At 40.7% G+C, this 19,088-nt stretch overlaps 1 long non-coding RNA gene across 1 annotated transcript; it reads right to left on the minus strand.

The window, feature by feature from the left end:
• Positions 1 to 95: 95 nt before the first annotated feature.
• On the minus strand, positions 96 to 16,932 carry LOC122157941. The gene is made up of 3 exons (XR_006168086.1): positions 16,892 to 16,932; positions 3,404 to 3,475; positions 96 to 259 (listed from the first exon to the last, which is right to left on the minus strand). It is a non-coding gene; the product is annotated as an uncharacterized LOC122157941 (long non-coding RNA).
• Positions 16,933 to 19,088: the final 2,156 nt, after the last annotated feature.

Genomic DNA, 19,088 nt, shown 5'->3' on the forward strand with positions numbered 1-19,088 from the left:
GGCAGCGCCCCCTGCAGCGCTCCGAGCGGCACTGCGGGCGGGGCCGGGCAGCTCAAAATGGCGGAGCCGGGATGAATGCGGGGCTTGTCGTTTGTGCTGGCTCGCGCAGAGCTGGCAGCCCCAGGCCGTGCCAGGCCCGGTCCCTGGGGTTTGATATCTTTTGGAGTAGAGTTCCTGCTGCTTTTCTTGGTAACCTCTGCCCCTGACAGCAAAACCAGCTTTTCCTTGTCCACGCGTTTCAGGGTGTGCCCATGTGTTCCTGAGTATCAGAAATGAGTCAGAGCATAATTCACCTCCTCCATTCTGCTGCCTTCCAGTGTACTCTGTTAACATCTTCTTTCCTTTCAAGTCTTTCATTCGCAGTTTCTCACATGTTAATAAAGGTAACTTCAGATCTAAAAATATGCCTGGCTATCCTGTGCTTCTGTATGCTGCCTCAGAATGGAAGAATAAATGACTTCATTCCTCACATAAGTGCTTTACTTTCTATTTAACCTTGCCTCTTTGACCTGTACTGAGCCATTGCACTGGTGTCCCTGTTGCAGTGCTCTTTGCATGTCCATGGACAGTGGTGGGAGAGGGTCACTGGGTGCAACAGGTGTGGGTTTTGGTAGGGAGGTCAGTAAGGGAGGGCTGAAGCCTTGCAGATCTGTGCAGCGTGGGTATTAGCAGGCTGGAAGCCTACATCCCAGCTTAACTTGTTGAGCTGGTCTCTCCCGGCATGTAGTTAATTAGGATTTCCATGACTTATCAGGATGAAGAACTGAAGAGTTCAGTAACAACTGTGGGCATTTTACCCCACCTGCGTGCTGGTTGTCCCTGTGTGATAGACAGGCTGGTTTGCATCCTGTGAAACCAAGAATCCCAAGGGTCATCAAGTTCCAACCTCCCTGTCACTGGCAGGGTTACCAGCCACTAGATAAGTACTAGATCAGGTTGCCCAGGACCCCATCCAACCTGGCCTTAAATACTTCCAGGGATGGGGCATCCAGAACTCTTGGCAACCTGTTCCAGCACTTCACCACTCTCTCCATAAAAAACTTCTCCCTGAATCTATCTTCTATTATTTTTGTGCTAGGATTATTTATTTCATTTCTATTATGAAGCCTTTCTTGTTTTTCCTTTCCCAACTTTCATCACTCATTCCAAGATTTCTAGGTCTAGCAAAGCACAGGTTTTAAATTTTTTGCTCATCATTCTTCCCAAGATGCAAAGGCATGACACTTAATAACTTCCTATGAAAGCTGGAATCACTATATAATCTGCAGGTTTTGGATAACATATGATTAATGAACTCATTGAATGAATGAAGAGAGAGCATCTGAAAGTGTATCTCACTTTATTATTACTACCTGAATAGGGTTGTTGTAGGGGCTAGTGAGTAGAATAGCTACTTTTAGCTTTTGTGTGGGCACTGAATTTTAAAGATTCCAGCATCCCTTCTTATTCTCAAATAATGAGCATTGTGAGGGATGTGTAATGATATGACAAATCACGCTTAGTATAATTATATAATCATTTTCTTGAAGGCTGCCAGTGACAAATCCACTATCTTGGAACTACTTTCATTCCAGTATACATTAGGTAAGCTGGAAAAGAAAGCATCTGCTTTTACCTCCCACCACATTCTTAAGACTTCTCTCTGTTTCTATCGTTTTAAAAAGCTGAAGGCCTGACATGCAATTTATGATAAAGGAGAGAAGTGTGACAATGTGCATCATGCAGGGACAGAGATACTACAGGTAATTTGTGGTGAACGCTCTAGGTACAAAAATCCTTCAGGAAATGTAGATAATATTTGACAAACTATCATGCCAGCTTGAGTATCTTGCCTGACTAAAATGACTTCTCCATCAACATATCTCTTGGCTCTGGGAAAAGTGTGAGAAAAAAAGGTGTTTGCTGCTTTCAATACATACTAGAAACAAAGAACTCCAGCTAAACACAGAAGTTCACAACAAAAAAAAGGATATTTTCCTAATATTAATGTTTTACAGCTTTTTATTTGTTTTCTTTTGATGCATAAGACATAGGAATGAACTTGCTTCCGTGAATACAGAAAGAAGTGTTTATGCCCCTTGTTCCAGTCCTGAACACTGAAGTCAATGAATGAATGCTGCTGATTTCTTGTATGACTGTCACTCATTGCAACATGTCACTGCCTAACTCTAAAGACGTAAATAATTCTAGTGTTATCTTATCAGTAGGCAAATTAAAAAAAAAACACTTTGTCCTAATTGGACAAGGTAAGGAAGTTTGCTAATTCCTCAGGTGATGTGACTTGGAAGCTAACAATAAAATTGAAGTAATGCCATTGTTTTGTGATTATATTAAGATCTATTGGGTTGGTTTTGTTTTGATTTGTTTTGATTTAAGTATGATATGTGCTGTAAGATCTATAGTGAACATATGTAGAATATAGAACTGGAGTTTGAAAATGAACTGGCTTAAAACATGTTTTGAACATATGTCATGTTAAAATGTTGCAGAATAGCCTCTGTTCCCTGATGTGCTCTGTACGAGGTAGTACTTTACATAAAAAAACTCCTTCTGAGATGCTCACCATGATTGTGATGGGAGCTCTCATAATTCAACTTAATTATTTTGAGTTAATCTGAAAATTTCTTCTGGGCTGTTGGTGTCTCAACTGGCTCCTTGAAACTGATCAATATCCTAGACAGCGCAGAATTGGCAGCATTGGAGCTGAGATAACTGCCTGTGGCTGATTCAACTGACTCTTGCCCAAAATTCAGAGACTATCAATTTATTTCCATTGGGAAAGGAAACAGATGATAGAGTTGCTTATTTCTTTGAGAACCTGATTATTTATAACAAAGCGCATTTTCTTCAAGAGGAGAGAATTCAAACAACACCTTTTTTTTTTTTTTTTTTTTTTTTTTGTCCCCAGCCTTTCTTAGCCAACACTCTGCCCAAAAGTGCCTGTGATGCTTTTCATCAGAAGTATGTTATGGCTGTTGCTTTTGTTTCTTTCTGTGTTCTTTCTTCATCTTCTCATGCTGTCATTCACACACCTCCATAGAAGACTATCTAGTGAAACCCTTGTATGTATACAGCTAATACTTCCCAGTAGTCTCATATCTGATTGTTTAGTTGGTTTTCATTGTAATCTGTATCTGTTTTGATGGGAGATGCCTTTGGTGGCATGATTTCAGCCACCCGGTTTCTCAAAGGGACTCTGTAGGTTCTTACACATAATACAGATGAAAAAGAACAATTACATAATGCATGATCAGTGAGGTTTAATCAAACCCAGATAAGGATGTATTGTGAAAGATCCAGGAAACACATCTTTTCTGCCTTTCTACTTTTTCAAGCTGCCTGTTACAGAAGGAGAAGGAGAAATATTAGGTGTCCCTTGAGAACAGGGGTTAAGCATTCTTACCATTTGTGTTGGTAACCACTGGATGTCACTAATGCTTCACACAAACATAGAAATCCATGTATATTTTCCAGGCTGTAAAAAAAAAAAAGACTTAAGGAGCTGGCCTGGGGAAGTATTTCTGGTTAGAGTGGGAGCAGATTGTATCAGTGTGCAACAAACACAGAGCCTGTTGGGTTCACCAAGTTGTGTTGAACTGAATGACTTTATAAGTGCTAAGCAGATCTTCTATTGTAAGACTTCGAGAAACAAAGCCTGCAAAGGTTTTTTGCATGTGTCAGTTAAGAAACATGAGCACAACCAAGCTGCTAGAGAAACTACAAATGGGAAGGCACTGATATGAGTTGGGATGCATGTATGTTTTACACTGTGTGTAAGTGTACACACATGCACACACAGACTTCATCTATTATCAGCAAAGGAAAGGAAATAATGAAAAAGGCTAAGATATGTCACTACTGTATAAAGTTAAGAGGAAGAATACGTCTGAGGATTTTCATAACTGCAATTTAAAATGGCAAAGCATCTTCTGCTGGCATCACCACATAGGTTCCTCTACTGTTGTGCCCTTTTTGAATGGCTTGCACTGCAATTCTCAAAGAGACAGCTTACTCAGTGTCTTATGCTGTCATGACTTTTGCATTAAATTATCAACCACTAGGATACCTGCTGCAGATGTATGTAGGATTTCCAGACTTCTGTTCAAGAAATCTCAGAGAGATATTTCTATTTATGCAGTGCATATGCCAGATATCAGACATATCCCAGCTGCTTCAGATTTGCTGTGAATTTAGAGATCAACTGTGCAGCCACTCTGCAAGAGATGTCTGTCTACTGCCATCCAGGCAGCTGCTTTGGTCAGATTCAGCAGGCTCCGTTGCCATCCCCTTGCTGAGAATGCCATGAATTCCCTGACGTACCCAGGCAATCTGCTTGTGCACCACCAGCGATCTGCCAAGGTCTGTCTTGCTTCTAGAAATCCCAGAAAAATAGCCAGACTTCTTATCCTTCCAAGACAAAAACTGCAGAAAGTAAAAGAGGGTGTGCCAGGCTTAAAACTCTATAAGCAAGCAATAGTGAGCAAAAAAAAAGAAAAAAAGATACACTTTGTACATATACCATACTATACTATATACTATATACTATATGGTATATGCTATATACTATATACTATATACTATATACTATATACTATATACTATATACAGTATGGCCTGCTACACAAGTCAGGCTGGACAGGGCTTCGAGCAACTTGTCCAGCTGTAGGTGTTCCTGTTCATTGCAGAGAAGTTGGACTAGTTAGACTAGATGACCTGTTAAGGTCTCTTCCAACTCAAATTTTCTCAAACTACCATTTCATTCTTTATTCTTTTGCTATCCTTGTTTTGAATATTATTATTATTTGTTTTGTTGTCTGTTAACTGTTCGCTCTCTTTTCCTTCCATTTCGAGATTAAGGTTTTATTGCTATTTCATAATTGTCATCATTTTGATTCTTGTCTGTTTACTAAAGCCTAGGCCCAACTCAAAGGAAAGTGGCAGCAGCACTAATGTATGTAATGTATGAATCTTACGGTGTGGCATACAAAGAAAACCCAGTCAAAGCATAATGATGCTCAGTGTACTAATCATCTTGCTGTAACTATGATTTTACATGGATTGTATCAACAGAACAAAAATTTAATTTCTTTCTATAAGCAAAAAGGCATGCTGAGTCAACATTTATCGATGGGAGCTGAATGTGAGAGAGACGTTTGCAATCTTAAGGGACTGATCATTCATAGACAGCATAGCTACAGCTCTCTTCTGGCAGTCCCTGGGCCAAGGACAGATGCTTGCAAGAAATCTTGTCAGTTCCTTTGTGGAACAGCATCCTGCTGTAAGACCTTGGGGAGCTGAAACTTTAATCTTAACTCTGGCATTGAGTTTCTTTCTGATCAGAGGCAATGTACTTAACCTTTACTTGACTCCATTCCTTCACATTTCTAAAAATGACACTGCATAGCTAGAAACTTAGTGATATTAAAGAAAAAATAATGATCCTAAACTCTATTGAAGTTAAGCTTACCCAAAGGTCTGGAAAAAGATCTCTTTTATGAGGAAAGCTGTATTTGATTGGAATTAATTTTGCCCCTTCCTACCAGGATGCTGTCAGGCTGCATTGTTTTCTTCTGAGAAGAATTCTTAATCCTTATGCAGATGGGAAGTAACAATAAACACCATCTGCTGTAAATTCGGTTACTCTCTTAGCAACCACTGTGATCAGGCTCTGTCTCAGCCTCTCATTTCTCTATGCTGAAGTATGCACTGGCACTTCAGCTTGTATCAGAGGAAGTGATCAGAAAAAAAGTGGAAATGAGAAATGAAAAATATTTCTTCCTCTCCTCTCTGTGAGATCCTGCCCTTCCTGCCAATCCTGCTACGTTACTGCTGGGGAGCGCTGCTCCTCACCCACCTTCCTCCTCTGGGGGTGGTGAGAGAAGTATCATCAAATGTTGGCAACCTCTCAGCTGCTCAATGCTGGGAGCCATCCCCAGAAGTAAATAGAATCAGCAGGAAAGGGCTGCTTACAGGAAAGAAGCTTAAAGCTGCCTGCCACTGGCAGAGCTCGGGGGGGGGGGGAGAGCCAGCAAGGCACTTGATTGCAATATGGCTTCCCCCATCCCATCCCATCCCATCCCATCCTCAGTGTTTGCCTCTCTGATCAGCCATCAGTCTTCTCTTAGAATCAAAGAATCATGGAATATCTTTGGTTGGTCTTCCCTGCTTCACCCAGAGATGGCTCCGTGATTACAGCATGCCAAGTTGCTTAGGACAGCAAATGTATGGACAGACACTTGTAATTCACTTGGCGTGGCACTGCTCCACGTAAGGTGATCTAAAAAGAGAATGATCTTTTTTTTCCCCTCCCCCAGTGTTTCACCTGGTGCCTGATCAGCACTCTGTCCATGAGATCTTGACCAGGATTGGGCAGCTGTAAGTTCAAGTTCTGCACCTATCACGCACACATACACTCAGAAGACATAAATTCAGTCTTCATAGTCATTTAAAGCACCCTTCTTATGCAGCTATATAAGGAAACCTTATCCTTATCTTGAAATCACCAAAAATATACTTGTAGATAAAGGCCTTGAATTAGACTCACTGTCAGAGGAAAGATCTTTCTCTTCTTTATACAAATATTTTGGAAAAAAATGTGCCCATCTTGACAGTTTCAAGAACTCCTCATAGAAATATTGTATGTGTCATTCCTTTCTTTGTATTTGTCATGCTATTGTTTTGAGTCAGCACACAGGTAGGCACTCTTAATCACCAGGGACCAACCTTTTTAATCTGCCCCGAAAATATTACTATCTCTGTCCTGGATTTGTCAAATTAACACATGCAACACACAATGAGACTCAGCTGATTGCAGTGAGCAATGTAGTCTGTTCAGTGCTGCACTCATCTGCCTGTGGACACATCAGTTGCGTGTGCTAACCAATGGGTGCTCCTGAGAAGTGCAGGATTTATGGGCACAGCCTTGTGCTCATGTGTTGTTCCTGCATCTCAGGCACTATACAGCTGATCTGTTGGCGCTTTGAGGAGATACCCCTTGCTTTCCAGACATACATGGCTGGAGCTAGTGAGAAATACTGCCATCTGCCCAGAATTCACAGGCAAATGTGAAAAATCCTCTCATTCTGCCCAGGCAAACTTTTTAAGTGGGAAAAGACCATATTTGAGACATATGGCAGATGAGATGCAGGCTGAGTCACTGTCATCTAATGCTGTACAGTTAGAGCTGGGAAAAAAAACAGAGCAACAAGGTTATGATATGCAGTCCGCATTCTGTCCTTAGGCCATCTTTGTCAGGTCTCACTTAGGCTACCAGCTAATTTACACCTGGCAATAAGTGATCAGAGATGACTTCACATTTTCTCTCGATTCCACCATTTTCAGCTTGTCCTCTGCAGTATAAATGTAATTAATGGCTCTCGATGGGATGCTTCTGCAGCCAACTACTTTTTTTAAAAGAAGCTTCCCCTGACCTTAGCTACAGTGTGGAAAGATATCGTAATGAAATTTTCAAGCAATTAGTTGTGTAGTGCTTTTGGCTTAGATAGGATATAACAATTTGAAGAGACCACATATTCAGAAGGTTCTTAAGAATCAGATCCTTTCAAGATGGATCGCCTTCAGTATCTGAAGGCAAGGCAGGAAAAATCATGAGTCATAAAAAAGTAGAACAAATCTGTGCTTTACCAGAGGTGTAATTTATGTACACTAGGATAAGAAAGCTCTTCTTATGAAGAAGAATTTTTAGCACGCAATCTCCTGAGATATAAGCAAAGAAATTAGCAATAGAAATGACCTATTTGGTCATTAAGTCTATCCCTTTACAGCAGGATAGATTCTATGCAATGCAGTGCACAAATAGCTCAAATAAGCTTTCATTTCTTGCACAGAAGGCTCACAGCAAGATATTACTTCTTTTTATAGATTAAAGAGACTTGCTTTGATGAATGGTCAATGTTTGGTATAAAAAAATCATTGTGACAAGATGACAATGCCCACCTTTGATAGTCTCTGAAAAGCAAAAGCCATGGTTTTGTCTTTTCTGCTATGAGTATGAGGTTCCTGTGAGATATGGGAAAAATATGCTATGGAGACTGATAAGAAACAGACATGCTCAATATTCATTTGCTGTGAAGAATATCTTCCATTCCTCCCTCACTGATCAGTGAGGGCCATTCTCCACTTTTGGAGCACACATGAATTGTCCTTGCATGTAGACGTTGCATGAATGACACTGAATGTACTCAGCTGGGGTTCTTGCTCCTCCTGGAAATGTAAAGGTGGAGGGCAGAGTGCAAGGGTGCATAGACACTGCCTGTGACCCCTTCCTGCTGAACTAGTAGGGTGTTTGCACCTGAGGCACCCTGAAGTGCAGGGAGGCATCCGTGACAGCTCTTCTCAGTGTTCCCACTCCCACTGCTTGCTGAGGATCTTTATTGTAAGTCTCACAGTAAATCACTTGTTTCCTTGGTGCTTTCATTTCTATTTCACTTTCCCACAGCCAGATGACAGAATGAGCAACAGCTGCTTTTCATTCAGCGGGTGAATCCTTGCTGGTATGTACAGGGGCCAATGGAAAGGCATTTAATCACAGAATCACAGAATTGTAGAGGTTGGAAGGGACCTCCAGAGATCATCGAGTCCAACCCCCCTGCCAAAGCAGGTTCCCTACAGCAGGTTGCACAGGTAGGCATCCAGGCAGGTCTTAAACATCTCCAGAGAAGGAGACTCCACCACCTCCCTGGGCAGCCTGTTCCAGTGCTCCGTCACCTCACTGTAAAGAAGTTCTTGCGCACATTTGTGCGGAACTTCCTATGCTGCAGTTTCTGGCCATTTCCCCTTGTCCTGTCACCATTCACCACTGAAAAGAGTCCGTCCTCGCCATTCTGCCCCCCACACCTTAGGTATTTATAGACCTGGATCAGGTCCCCTCTCAGTCTTCTTTTCTCAAGGCTGAACAGACCCAGTTCACTCAGCCTTTCCTCATAGGAGAGATGCTCAGACCCTTCACCATCTTCGTGGCCCTCCGTTGGACTCTTTCCAAGAGATCCCTGTCTTTTTTGTACTGGGGAGCCCAGAATGGATGATTAGAGAATTTAAGAGCACTTCTCAGCCTGAAAACCGAGCTTCACACCTCCCAGACATGGGTGCAGCCCAGAGCAGGACTGAGAGGTGTTTTTGACAGGCATTCACAGTTACTGTTTAAAAGCCTGTAGGACTGAGGAAGCCCATACAGAGTATCCTTGCATCTCAGCTGAGGAGAGCAAGAGGACAAAATCAGAGGAAGAATGATACTGAAGGAGATGTAGACTGAACTTACCTAGCAAACCTATATGCAGATACTGCTGAGATGTCCAAGAGTGCTGTGTAAATTGTTTGAAGTAAAGAAACCACAGGAAAGGAACATGGAAGAGTTATGGGCTATTTGGGAATACTGAACAAAAAGTGGATTGAAGACAAGAGAAAGGATAGTCCCTGTCTGAGTCATGGTGAAGACAAGTCTATAATGTAAGTCTATAATATTCTAAGCCTCTCTGAAGCCCACTTTTAAGTTGTTGCCTTCAGAATTCTTGGTAGTGCTGAGCTGTGTGGTGCTATGCAATGATGCTTTTCCTTGCTAATCACAGCTGGATTCCTCTTGGCCAGGTAGAGTCTCTCTTGATCTATCTCCATTGCTTTTGTATTCATCAGAATCTTGGTAAGCTGTATTTTACAGGTATACTAAGTGATGCCCAGCTGGGTATGTTACCACTCACATAAAAACAATGACAATATTGTTTGAAAAAGAGAAAAGCTTGGAGGAATTTTCAAGATTGAGGTGCATTTAGAGTAGCTGTGAGTAGACTAAAACCATAATCATATCTGCTTTTCTTTTCTAACAGTTCCCAAGATCACAGGTTCTGATTGTCACACTCAGCAAGGACAGGAGAATGCAAAAGAAAGAAAAGAATACTGCTTGCAGTGTAGAAAATGCAAGTTTAAAATTTATTTCTGTCTCACAGGCCCTAAGCCATGACTATTTTGTGCAGGTGGTGAGTTCAGCCGTGAAAGCGCGTGGGGTCACCTTGCTATGAGTATAACTCACTGCTATTTTCTCTCCTTGTCTCACAAAGTATGGCATGGGTGGTTTCAGTTCCACTTTGTTCTCTCAGCTCTCTCCCATGCTGCGACATCCCTTTCTTAAAATGTTTTCTCTCTTCCTATTTGTAAATTAAAAATGTTTCCACTTCAGCTTTTCAGTTCTTCTTTTATTTATATATATATATATATATATATATATATGTATGATAGCAGTTGCTACAGAAACTCTGACTGACAGCTCAGCTGGCCCCACATTCTGTCTTTGATGGTGTCTAAAAACAAGGATATTTATTGAATCTCTGAAAAATATTCTACTGAAATTTCTCCCAGTCTAATTCTTGAATTCACTCAGATGCCTCAAAGCAAAATTACATGGAATGTCAAAAAAAACCCCAACAAAATAAAACAAAAAAAACCACCATTTTTGACACAGTGATTGCAGTGTCCCCATTACTGAAACAAAAGACCAACACTTGTTCATACACAGTAAGAACCAATCACTGCTATGATCATATGTCACTCTTCCCAATTCTGCATCCTATCAGGCAAACCCTCTGCAGCAACTGCTTAAGTGCAGGCTTTAATTCAGGATAATTTGATGCCTCTTTCTCAGAAGGAGAAACAGCTTCATGTGCCCTGTGGCACAAGGAATGCTGATGGGAGCAGTGGATGCATTCTGGTGGGAGGTAATGCATTTGCAGCTCCCAGACCTCTTCTGCAGCGCCCCATGCACAGACTGAGCGATGCCAGGACCTGTGCTGCCCACAAAAGCTCTGTAGAGACCTGGAAAGCAGGGTGCAGAGAGAAGTGAGCAATGGAGGTGAGCAGAGAGAGTGTGGGAGAGTCAGGAATGGTGGGGACAGCCACAGGGTGGGCACTCATCCCTGGCGAGAAGGTAAATTGACTTATTTTAGAGCTACTGAATCCAAGCTTGGCTGCTGGCCCAGTTTTATTTCAGGCCAATCTTTACAGCACATATTCACTCCTCACCATGGAAGAAGAGTTTTCTTCACGACATCTGAGCTGACAGGACCAGCTGGAAGCAGAGAGAGTGTGAAAGGGAAGAGGGACTTTCCACTGGTCTTCACTGGCCTGGTTGGTGGCAATAATGTAATTTGTTGCTTCAGCTCAGAAAGCTCTGCAGAGAGCAGACTCGTCAGCATCTTAATTTGTCATTCTGACCCTAGGGCAGAAATCTGTGATGGTTGTTTTTTTTTTTTTTTGCATTGACCTCTTAGATTGTTATATTTTAATTTTTTTTTTTTAAAGAGAGGACACAAGGTATTCCATGTGCTCTAACAACATTTGCTGTTTATTATCCTCCATCTTATTCAGATTATGGCTTGCAGCTTCTGCACACCAGGGAAGTCTGCATAATAGTTGCAGTTCACTTGTTAACAGTAATTATTTTTTCCTAGCTTCTCATTTGATGTACACTTAGTAGCTTGGCCTCTAAGAGATGTAATTAGTGATTCCTGCAGTTTGCTATGGAATGGGGCAATTGCATCATTAAATTCAAGATAAGTCTTCACTTTGTGTTTCAGACACTCACATAGCATGTTATGCATCAAGGGAATAAAAGCTATGAGAATCTGCTCTTAGAACTTTGCCCCAGCTATTTCCGCCTCTCGACAGCTCTAACACAAAGTGATAAAACACTGATTTATCAGTGCAGGTGAAGAGATATTAGCTGCCCCCACAGCACCAGCTGACATGTCACTGGCTGGTGTGACATGGGGTGAGAGGCTCCTTCCACTCCCCTCACCCTTTTGACTATTCAGCTTTTGACTATTCAGCTAGGAGAGTCTGGACACAGAAAGCACACCAGCAAAGACAAGAAGCGATATTAACTCAAGAGAAATTAAGAAAACAATCCTAACTTACTTGAAATGAATCATATCTGGGAAATTCAGGTCAATCATTCAAGAGATTTATCATTTACTATTTTCTCTGCAATTGTTCAATGTCTTCTGTGGAAACTCAGTTATCAACAACACTTGATTTTTTTTTTTTTTTTCTAGCATTTTCTACTGGTGGATATAAAAGCAATGTTATTTAACCTTCATCTCATTCCTGCAAAATAACCGTGATGTTATTGGTAGGAATGCCTCACCCCATAGGGAAATGAAAGCACAGAAATTGTAACAATATTCGTCTATGGCTGTGCATAAGTGGAAGAGTGGAGAACTGACCCCTCACAGCATGTAGCTTTTGCAGTTTCCTGCCTTCCTGCTTCACTTCAATTTTGAAAGAACTCAAAAAATAATCTTTTCACTGGGGAAAAAAAAATAATTAGAGTTTTATTTAGTAAAATTGAAATACACTATTTAAAATATTTTTTTATTATTTTCATTTTATTCGCCCCCCTTCTTTGCAAATAACTAGGGTTGATTTTAAGGTAAAGGCTCTGGAAAATTATTTATGAAATCCCTAAAAATGTCTCTGCTTTGGGACTCTCCTTTCCTCAAAGTCATACACCCTATGACAAGGCACCATTGTACCTGCACACACAAGTCCTAACACTGCCTCAGTGATTAATAGGACACTGCCACACAGGAGACAGAAGCTCTTTTTTTAACAAATTGCAACCCTGTCTTAGGATCAGAACTGCATGACACTCAAAAGAAGTGGCAACTGCACCAAAACTTATCACCTTTATTTCTGTCTGAAGTGCCCTGCAAGTTAATACATAGCTGGATGGATGTCTCCAGTACCTGCTATCAAACCATCATTCTTTCAAACCACCTAAAACTTATATGGTCATCCTTTGACTGTTCTAAATGCACCAAGAGGCTTCCATTCCACAGTTGTAAGACAGTTTTACCAGCACTAGTGCCTCATCCCTCTGACATTTTCAGAAAGAGGAGAAATTTGGTAGAAAGATTCGGTTTTTTTGTGCTTTGTTGTCTTTCTCACCATTTTTTTCTGTAGTGTCTCTCTTACCTACATACTCTTTTCTGAAAGACGTTCCTTCATGCTCTCTTCCCTCCCACTTCTTATCTGTTATAGTTTTTGCTCTCTTACTCTTTCTCTCATTCCAATTCTTCACTTTGATCTTCCTGCAAGAATAGCCCAGATATTCTGATGGATCCATGTGAATACTGGTTCAGATTTAAAATTCATTTTAACCAAAAGAAATCTATTTCAGCTATAGAAAAAATAGTATAACAAGAACTGGAGTTTGGCCTATTTGGAGTCTTCTTCAGAAGAACAGATCACGCATTGGAATTTGGCAAATCTGTCCCATATGTTATTTTTTCCCTTTGTGGAGATCCAGTCCTTTGGTAGGCTTTGTGCATGCTTCCCCATGTCCAAATTAACCACATCTCTTTTAATTTTAACACACAGACTCCCTTATAAATGTTTCATATTGTAGCAATATCAGTATTTCCTTGAAGAAGATGCACATCAGTTCTTTCTTTAACAAGCTCTGCCTCGCCTAAAACCTGGAATCATTTTTTGAAGATATCCTTTTAAGCTCAGTTAATTGGTCTGTCACATTTATATATCAAGCATTTAATTCCTCATTCTTGCTGTATCAAATAGACCTGGAAAACACAACATTCCTCTAAAGCATGCTACCAAAAAGATCAAGCCCAGCTTCTTAGGCTGATTTATGAGATTTACAAGACCACTCTCAGGTGGCTGAACCTTTATTTCTCTTCCCATTGCTGCCTTTCCCATTGATGGATGCACCTTCCAGGGATCTGTGAGGTGACAATGACTGTGCTGTATAACTCTTCCTATCTTTGGTTCACATTATCCTTCTATTCCATCAAGGTTTGCCAAACAATGTAGAAAAACAACAACAGGTGGAAATCTCTGATTAAGCTAGGAACAGGAGCTGTTGTAGTGACATATGTGAAGAGCAGCTCCCATAGCATTCCCAGGAAGCACAGCTACTGATAAATGTTAATTAGTTCATTAGCATCCGCATTAGTATCTGGCCGAGTTTGATTAAGCTGCACAGAGCACAATGGGGAAGCCAGTCAAAAAGCTACGGGGATCTCAATCCACTCTGTAGAATTCTGCCAGCAACAGAGCCTCAGAGGGTTCTACTCAGTGGCAACAACACAAGTTACAGTAACACCACAGGAGTGAGAGGAATAGAGGTTCTACCTTATTATCAACATGAGGAAACTTCACCAAGAGCGCTGTTGGGAGTGTCCATGGCCCACCTCCAGCCTTTCCCTGCTTTCTCCTTAAGCTAAAGCTTGAGGAGCCTGCAGCTCTGAGCAGTGAAGTGAGGCATAATGCAGATAGATACTCAGCAGAGCTGGCCCACATCAGGTCTGGCATGAGAAGATTGTTGCAGGCACAAGAGAAATATGACCATCGTGGTGTTTTGTGTTTTCTGATCCTGCCAATGTTGCTACTTTAGCATTATCTGTATATCCTCTAGGGCAGATCTCTGTATTCTAATAAACACTTCTGTAAGAAAAACTGGATGGAGAGTTTTTGAAGGCAATGCTGTGGGAATTACTCTTTTCTTCACTGCTAATACAGCACATTCTTGCACCTCTATCATTTACTGCATTAGCATAATTTTGTTTCTACTAGAAGTCACTGCTCAGTGCTGTTTCTTCGGTTTATTGTTCTCTTTTAATGATTAAATGTGGTGCTGATGGAAAATGTCTCCTTATCTAAGACACAGACTCTGTGTTAGCTATCAGTCCTTACAGGAATATCCTTGACCATCACACTAGAACAGTCCAGCCTTATTCTTTTTCACAGAGAGGGAAGGGTATTTGATTTCTCACTTTATAATCCCTGTATTTCCCAGTATCTGCAAAGTTCTTCTCCTTACATGGGAAGAATAGCCACTGAGGTTTTGAGTGTGCAGGTGGTTCTACCATGAAGGGATGCTCCATTACCCAGGACTTGGCAGTGAAGGTGTGTAGAGGCTGCAGATAAAACAGGCAACTCTCTGGTAACAGAAATACCAGCCATGCTTTGCTTCTAACAAACAGATTAATCCTTCGCAGCCACCAGCAAATAGAGCTTATGAAGTGCCACAGCCTGGGTCTGTTGTCTGTTGTCAACATTTCCCACTCCTCAAAGACAGAACATCACATTCCAGGTCAATGCACACATAGGCCCAAATCAGCTGGGTGGCATACTGAAATCCAGAGCTGCTGCTCCTTGGTGTCACTATAGGACAATAGAACTGGTAGGATCACTGCCTCCGCAGTAGCTGGAGGTTGTTTTGTAGAAGTTATTTAACAATCATCTGGGGAAATAACTTCTCCAGTCACTGAATATTGCAATGACTTTGCAGTTTGTGACAACCCCGAGCTTTACTGATTTAAACGGCTCCTTGCAATATTCTCACTTCTAAATTATTAATCAAGTGGCTTAAGAAAGTTCTGGTAGCAAACTTGTGGCCACTTGTTTCCCTGCTGTGGCTTAGGCACTATTTTTTCTGTAGTTTCCTTGCGTGAAGCATAAATTGTCAGTTGCATGGTACTGTGCTGGAGACACATCCTTCAGAAAGATGAGAAAGAGCCAATTATGACAGAAATTATTTTGGATAGCCAAAGAAAGCTGCCTTCATATGCCAAGCTTAGCTGTCTTGACAAGTCATTAATATTAGGTTGACAAAAACCTCCTTTTTCATTTTAATCTATATTTTTTAATTTACTGTCCCCATTGATTTTATGGAAGACTAATACTGAGCCAATACAACCAGTGAAAAATAGGGCACAAAGTTACCCAGAGGAACCAATAACAAGGAGAAGAAACATGAAAAACCAGACCAAGTTCATATCACTGCCTAGAGGCAAGGCTGCCTGACACTTCCCAGGTAGAACTACTTTCTTTGACTCTAATTTTATAAATCTATGGCTGCTTAGGACAGAACTTGCCTTGCTGGGTGTCTGTCATAAATTGTTGTTGGATTTTATTATTATTATTTTTTCTCTTAATGCCAGCTAAATACTCAATAACAGAAAAGAAAGCATAGGGAAGCTTTTCATGGTATTCACCATCTGGAACAAGAAATTCCAGACTGCAATCTTCTGAAACAGACCTATCCAGAAAAGAATCCTCAATTCATTATGATATATGTGGCTACTGGATAAGCCACAACAGCCTTACAGATAGAACTGAATAGACTTCAGTTCTCTGGAGTGTTTGTGGGTTGAAAAAAGAGAAGCTCACACTTCGATATTGTTAAAAGCAGAAGAAATAAATCATGACACAAATGAACTCACTGGGTGTGACTTCTGAAAGTAAAGAGGTGCTGAGCTTTTCTCTCTTTCTTCCTGCAGTCTTGGGGAATTCCTCTGCAACAATTGGAAGCCAAGAAATGTTTGGTTTGTCCTTGTAAGCTATGAAAAGCACTTTCTTTTTGAGTTCTGATATCCTGATCAATGTCACACTTTTAACATAACACGCAGCTGTGAAAATATGCTTTATGTACATGACATCATCACTTCTGCCATGTCAGCTAAGTAAAACTGAAAAATTTGCTAGTCAGAGCTGGATTAAGAATATGGTTCTGCACAAACACCCTGAGCTGAAATTTCTGCAGTTGATGGAAGTCTAAAGAGTTACCAGTTTTTTAATAGTTTTGTAGCTTTTGCCTTCAAATTTTAAGTGGATGCTGAACTTTGGGAAATGAAAGTTTTGAAGTAGGCAGCTTAAAAACATTCACCTGCCATCCTGATTTTTTGAATTTACTTTTTCACCTACTTTTGCATTTTCTCAGACTTTGCTTGTGTATAATCAAGATGTTATAATCACAATATAATTGTATAATCAATAGATATCAAGATGTTATAATCACAATATAATCAAGAGAATTAGGCAAAGTAAACAACGATCACAAAAGAGAATTAGTGGAAGAGCTTACCCTTTGGCTGAGCTCACCAGAAGACACCAAGAGAGGTGATCTCCAGATGAGATCCTTCCCCTCTGGTAGCCAGCTCTTAAATAGCTCTAGGAGGGGTGGAGCCTGGCTCCACCCCTTCCTGCAGCACAGGTGAATTGCTTTCACCTGTGCTCCTCTGGCTGACTCATGGCTCGCCTCAGGTGATTAATCAGAGGTTCAGGCCGTGACTCAGCAGTTCCCATACAGCTTGTTATTAGGACCTCAGAATCCTCATTAATTTCCAGCTTCTGGCAGTATTGCTCCTAGCAAAAGTTGTGGCTTCTTAACTCTTTGGATGGATAGAAGTGAATTGATTATTGTTTTTATAGGAATGTTGTTGGTGAAATTTCCATTCTTTGCAGTACTTTCGAGAGTCTGATAATTGAGATTCAGTAACAAAGGAGTAGATTAACTTTCCTATCTGTCACAACATGCTCCACTATTCAAAGCCTCTTTCTGTGGCCTTTCACTGCATCCTTTGAAAACACACTGTACCAGATAGCTTTGGAAAGTAGAGTCAAAGCTTTCAAGCAGACGGTTCCTCACACTTGGTGAAAGAAGTGCATGCCTGATACTGTGACTAACACTTCCCACCTTATGTCCTGAAATACAGCACCCTGTTTGGATCATCTCTTCCTTCCCTTTTCTTCCCTTCCTAGATATGTAAACAGTTTTTGGCTTGTCCTTTATGTTGGCTTTTGGCTTGTTGCATTCAGAGCATGCCCGTGACAACAAATACATGTAGCTCGTATTTCCTTCTATTGCTGTCTGCTTTCTACTCCTGACACAGAGCTGAGCCTATTAGCAAAGCCATTAGTGTGTATGCTCTTTTTTTTCCCCACAAGAAGTTATTTTTCCTCATAATAGCTAATCTCAGTGACATTCATCATGTGACTTGTTTATTTAATAATTTCCATTTTATTTATAGCTTGTTTGAGATCATCATCAGCTTGCTCCTTGTGCAGCAGAATAATTGATCATGTGGTTCACAAAATTCCCCTGGCCAGAATAGCTTGCACAGGCACTATGTTAACACTGCATCCAAAGATCTAGTCAACACAATATATGAAGAAGTGTCTTCCTTGGCTAGAATTTTCTTGAGATGATTCTGCACTGGGAGCAACTTTCTGCATTCCAAATATTATTATAATCAGTTCTGTGCTTACTTCTCTTCATTCGGGGCATGAAGGCACTTCTGGTTTGAAAGTCTTTATCCAGCCCTTCCTCCTTCATTGCAGGTGGATGCCCATACTGAGTGAGAGCAACAACTCCTACAACTCAGCATCCTGTCTCTGATACTAGATGCTTAGAAAAAGAAAGTAAGAAAAAGGGCAAATATTAAACAATCTGTCTTCCATTTCTTGCAGCCTCAGCTGTGGAAGCTGGTGATATGAGATTTTTTTTAATTGCTTTAGAACTGATTTTCTAAATCATCTTTTATTGTCCAAAAAAACTTTGTCATCTAGGCATTCATACCCTCCTGTCATCTATTTTTTATATCATCCTGTCATACATTTCTCAAGTCCAAGCTTAAAATATTTTAGATTCTTGTTAGTAATTTCCCTTCCCTTATTAAAAGCGATCATTTGTTCCTATTTTCCCTCTTATGCTAAGCAGTTTTTAGTGACAAAAGTTCCTTCTTTCCTAAGTCATGATAACTATATTCCTTTAAAAACTTACTGTGAAAGAGCTTACTGAAAGCTTAGAAAGGAGTTTTGACCTTTGAGTGCTGAGGATTCAGATTACAGAGCAAAGCATCTGGGTCAGCCAGAGGGAAGCTAGAGCTACTGAAGGTCACGACAAAACAGCTGGAGAAAACACTGAGGAGACCTAAAATTAGGACTGGCTGAGACAAAACAGGTTGGAGAGGCTAAATGATCAGCTCATGCCAGATCTTGCTCAGAAAGCTAATTCAGATTAAGCTGTGCTATATGAAAGCAAAGAATTATATTAAAATCACATCACAGAAAAAGGATTAGATGACTTGACATAGAGGCTCTGTATCTCATTCCTCTCCGACTGTCAGTTTAAATCCAGATCAGAGCTGTACTGCTCAAGACTTACTAGTATCGTGTGGCCCATCTGTGTACAGTATGATTATACCTGCAATCTCTAGTAATTCAAATGGAGACAACATAGGAATTTTCCCTCTATGTCTGCTCCACCCTGGTCCAGTTCT

Source organism: Centrocercus urophasianus, unplaced genomic scaffold, assembly GCF_019232065.1.
Source record: "Centrocercus urophasianus isolate 14NV4802_14NV808 unplaced genomic scaffold, USGS_Curo_1.0 seq_10, whole genome shotgun sequence".
Classification (NCBI taxonomy): domain Eukaryota; kingdom Metazoa; phylum Chordata; class Aves; order Galliformes; family Phasianidae; genus Centrocercus; species Centrocercus urophasianus.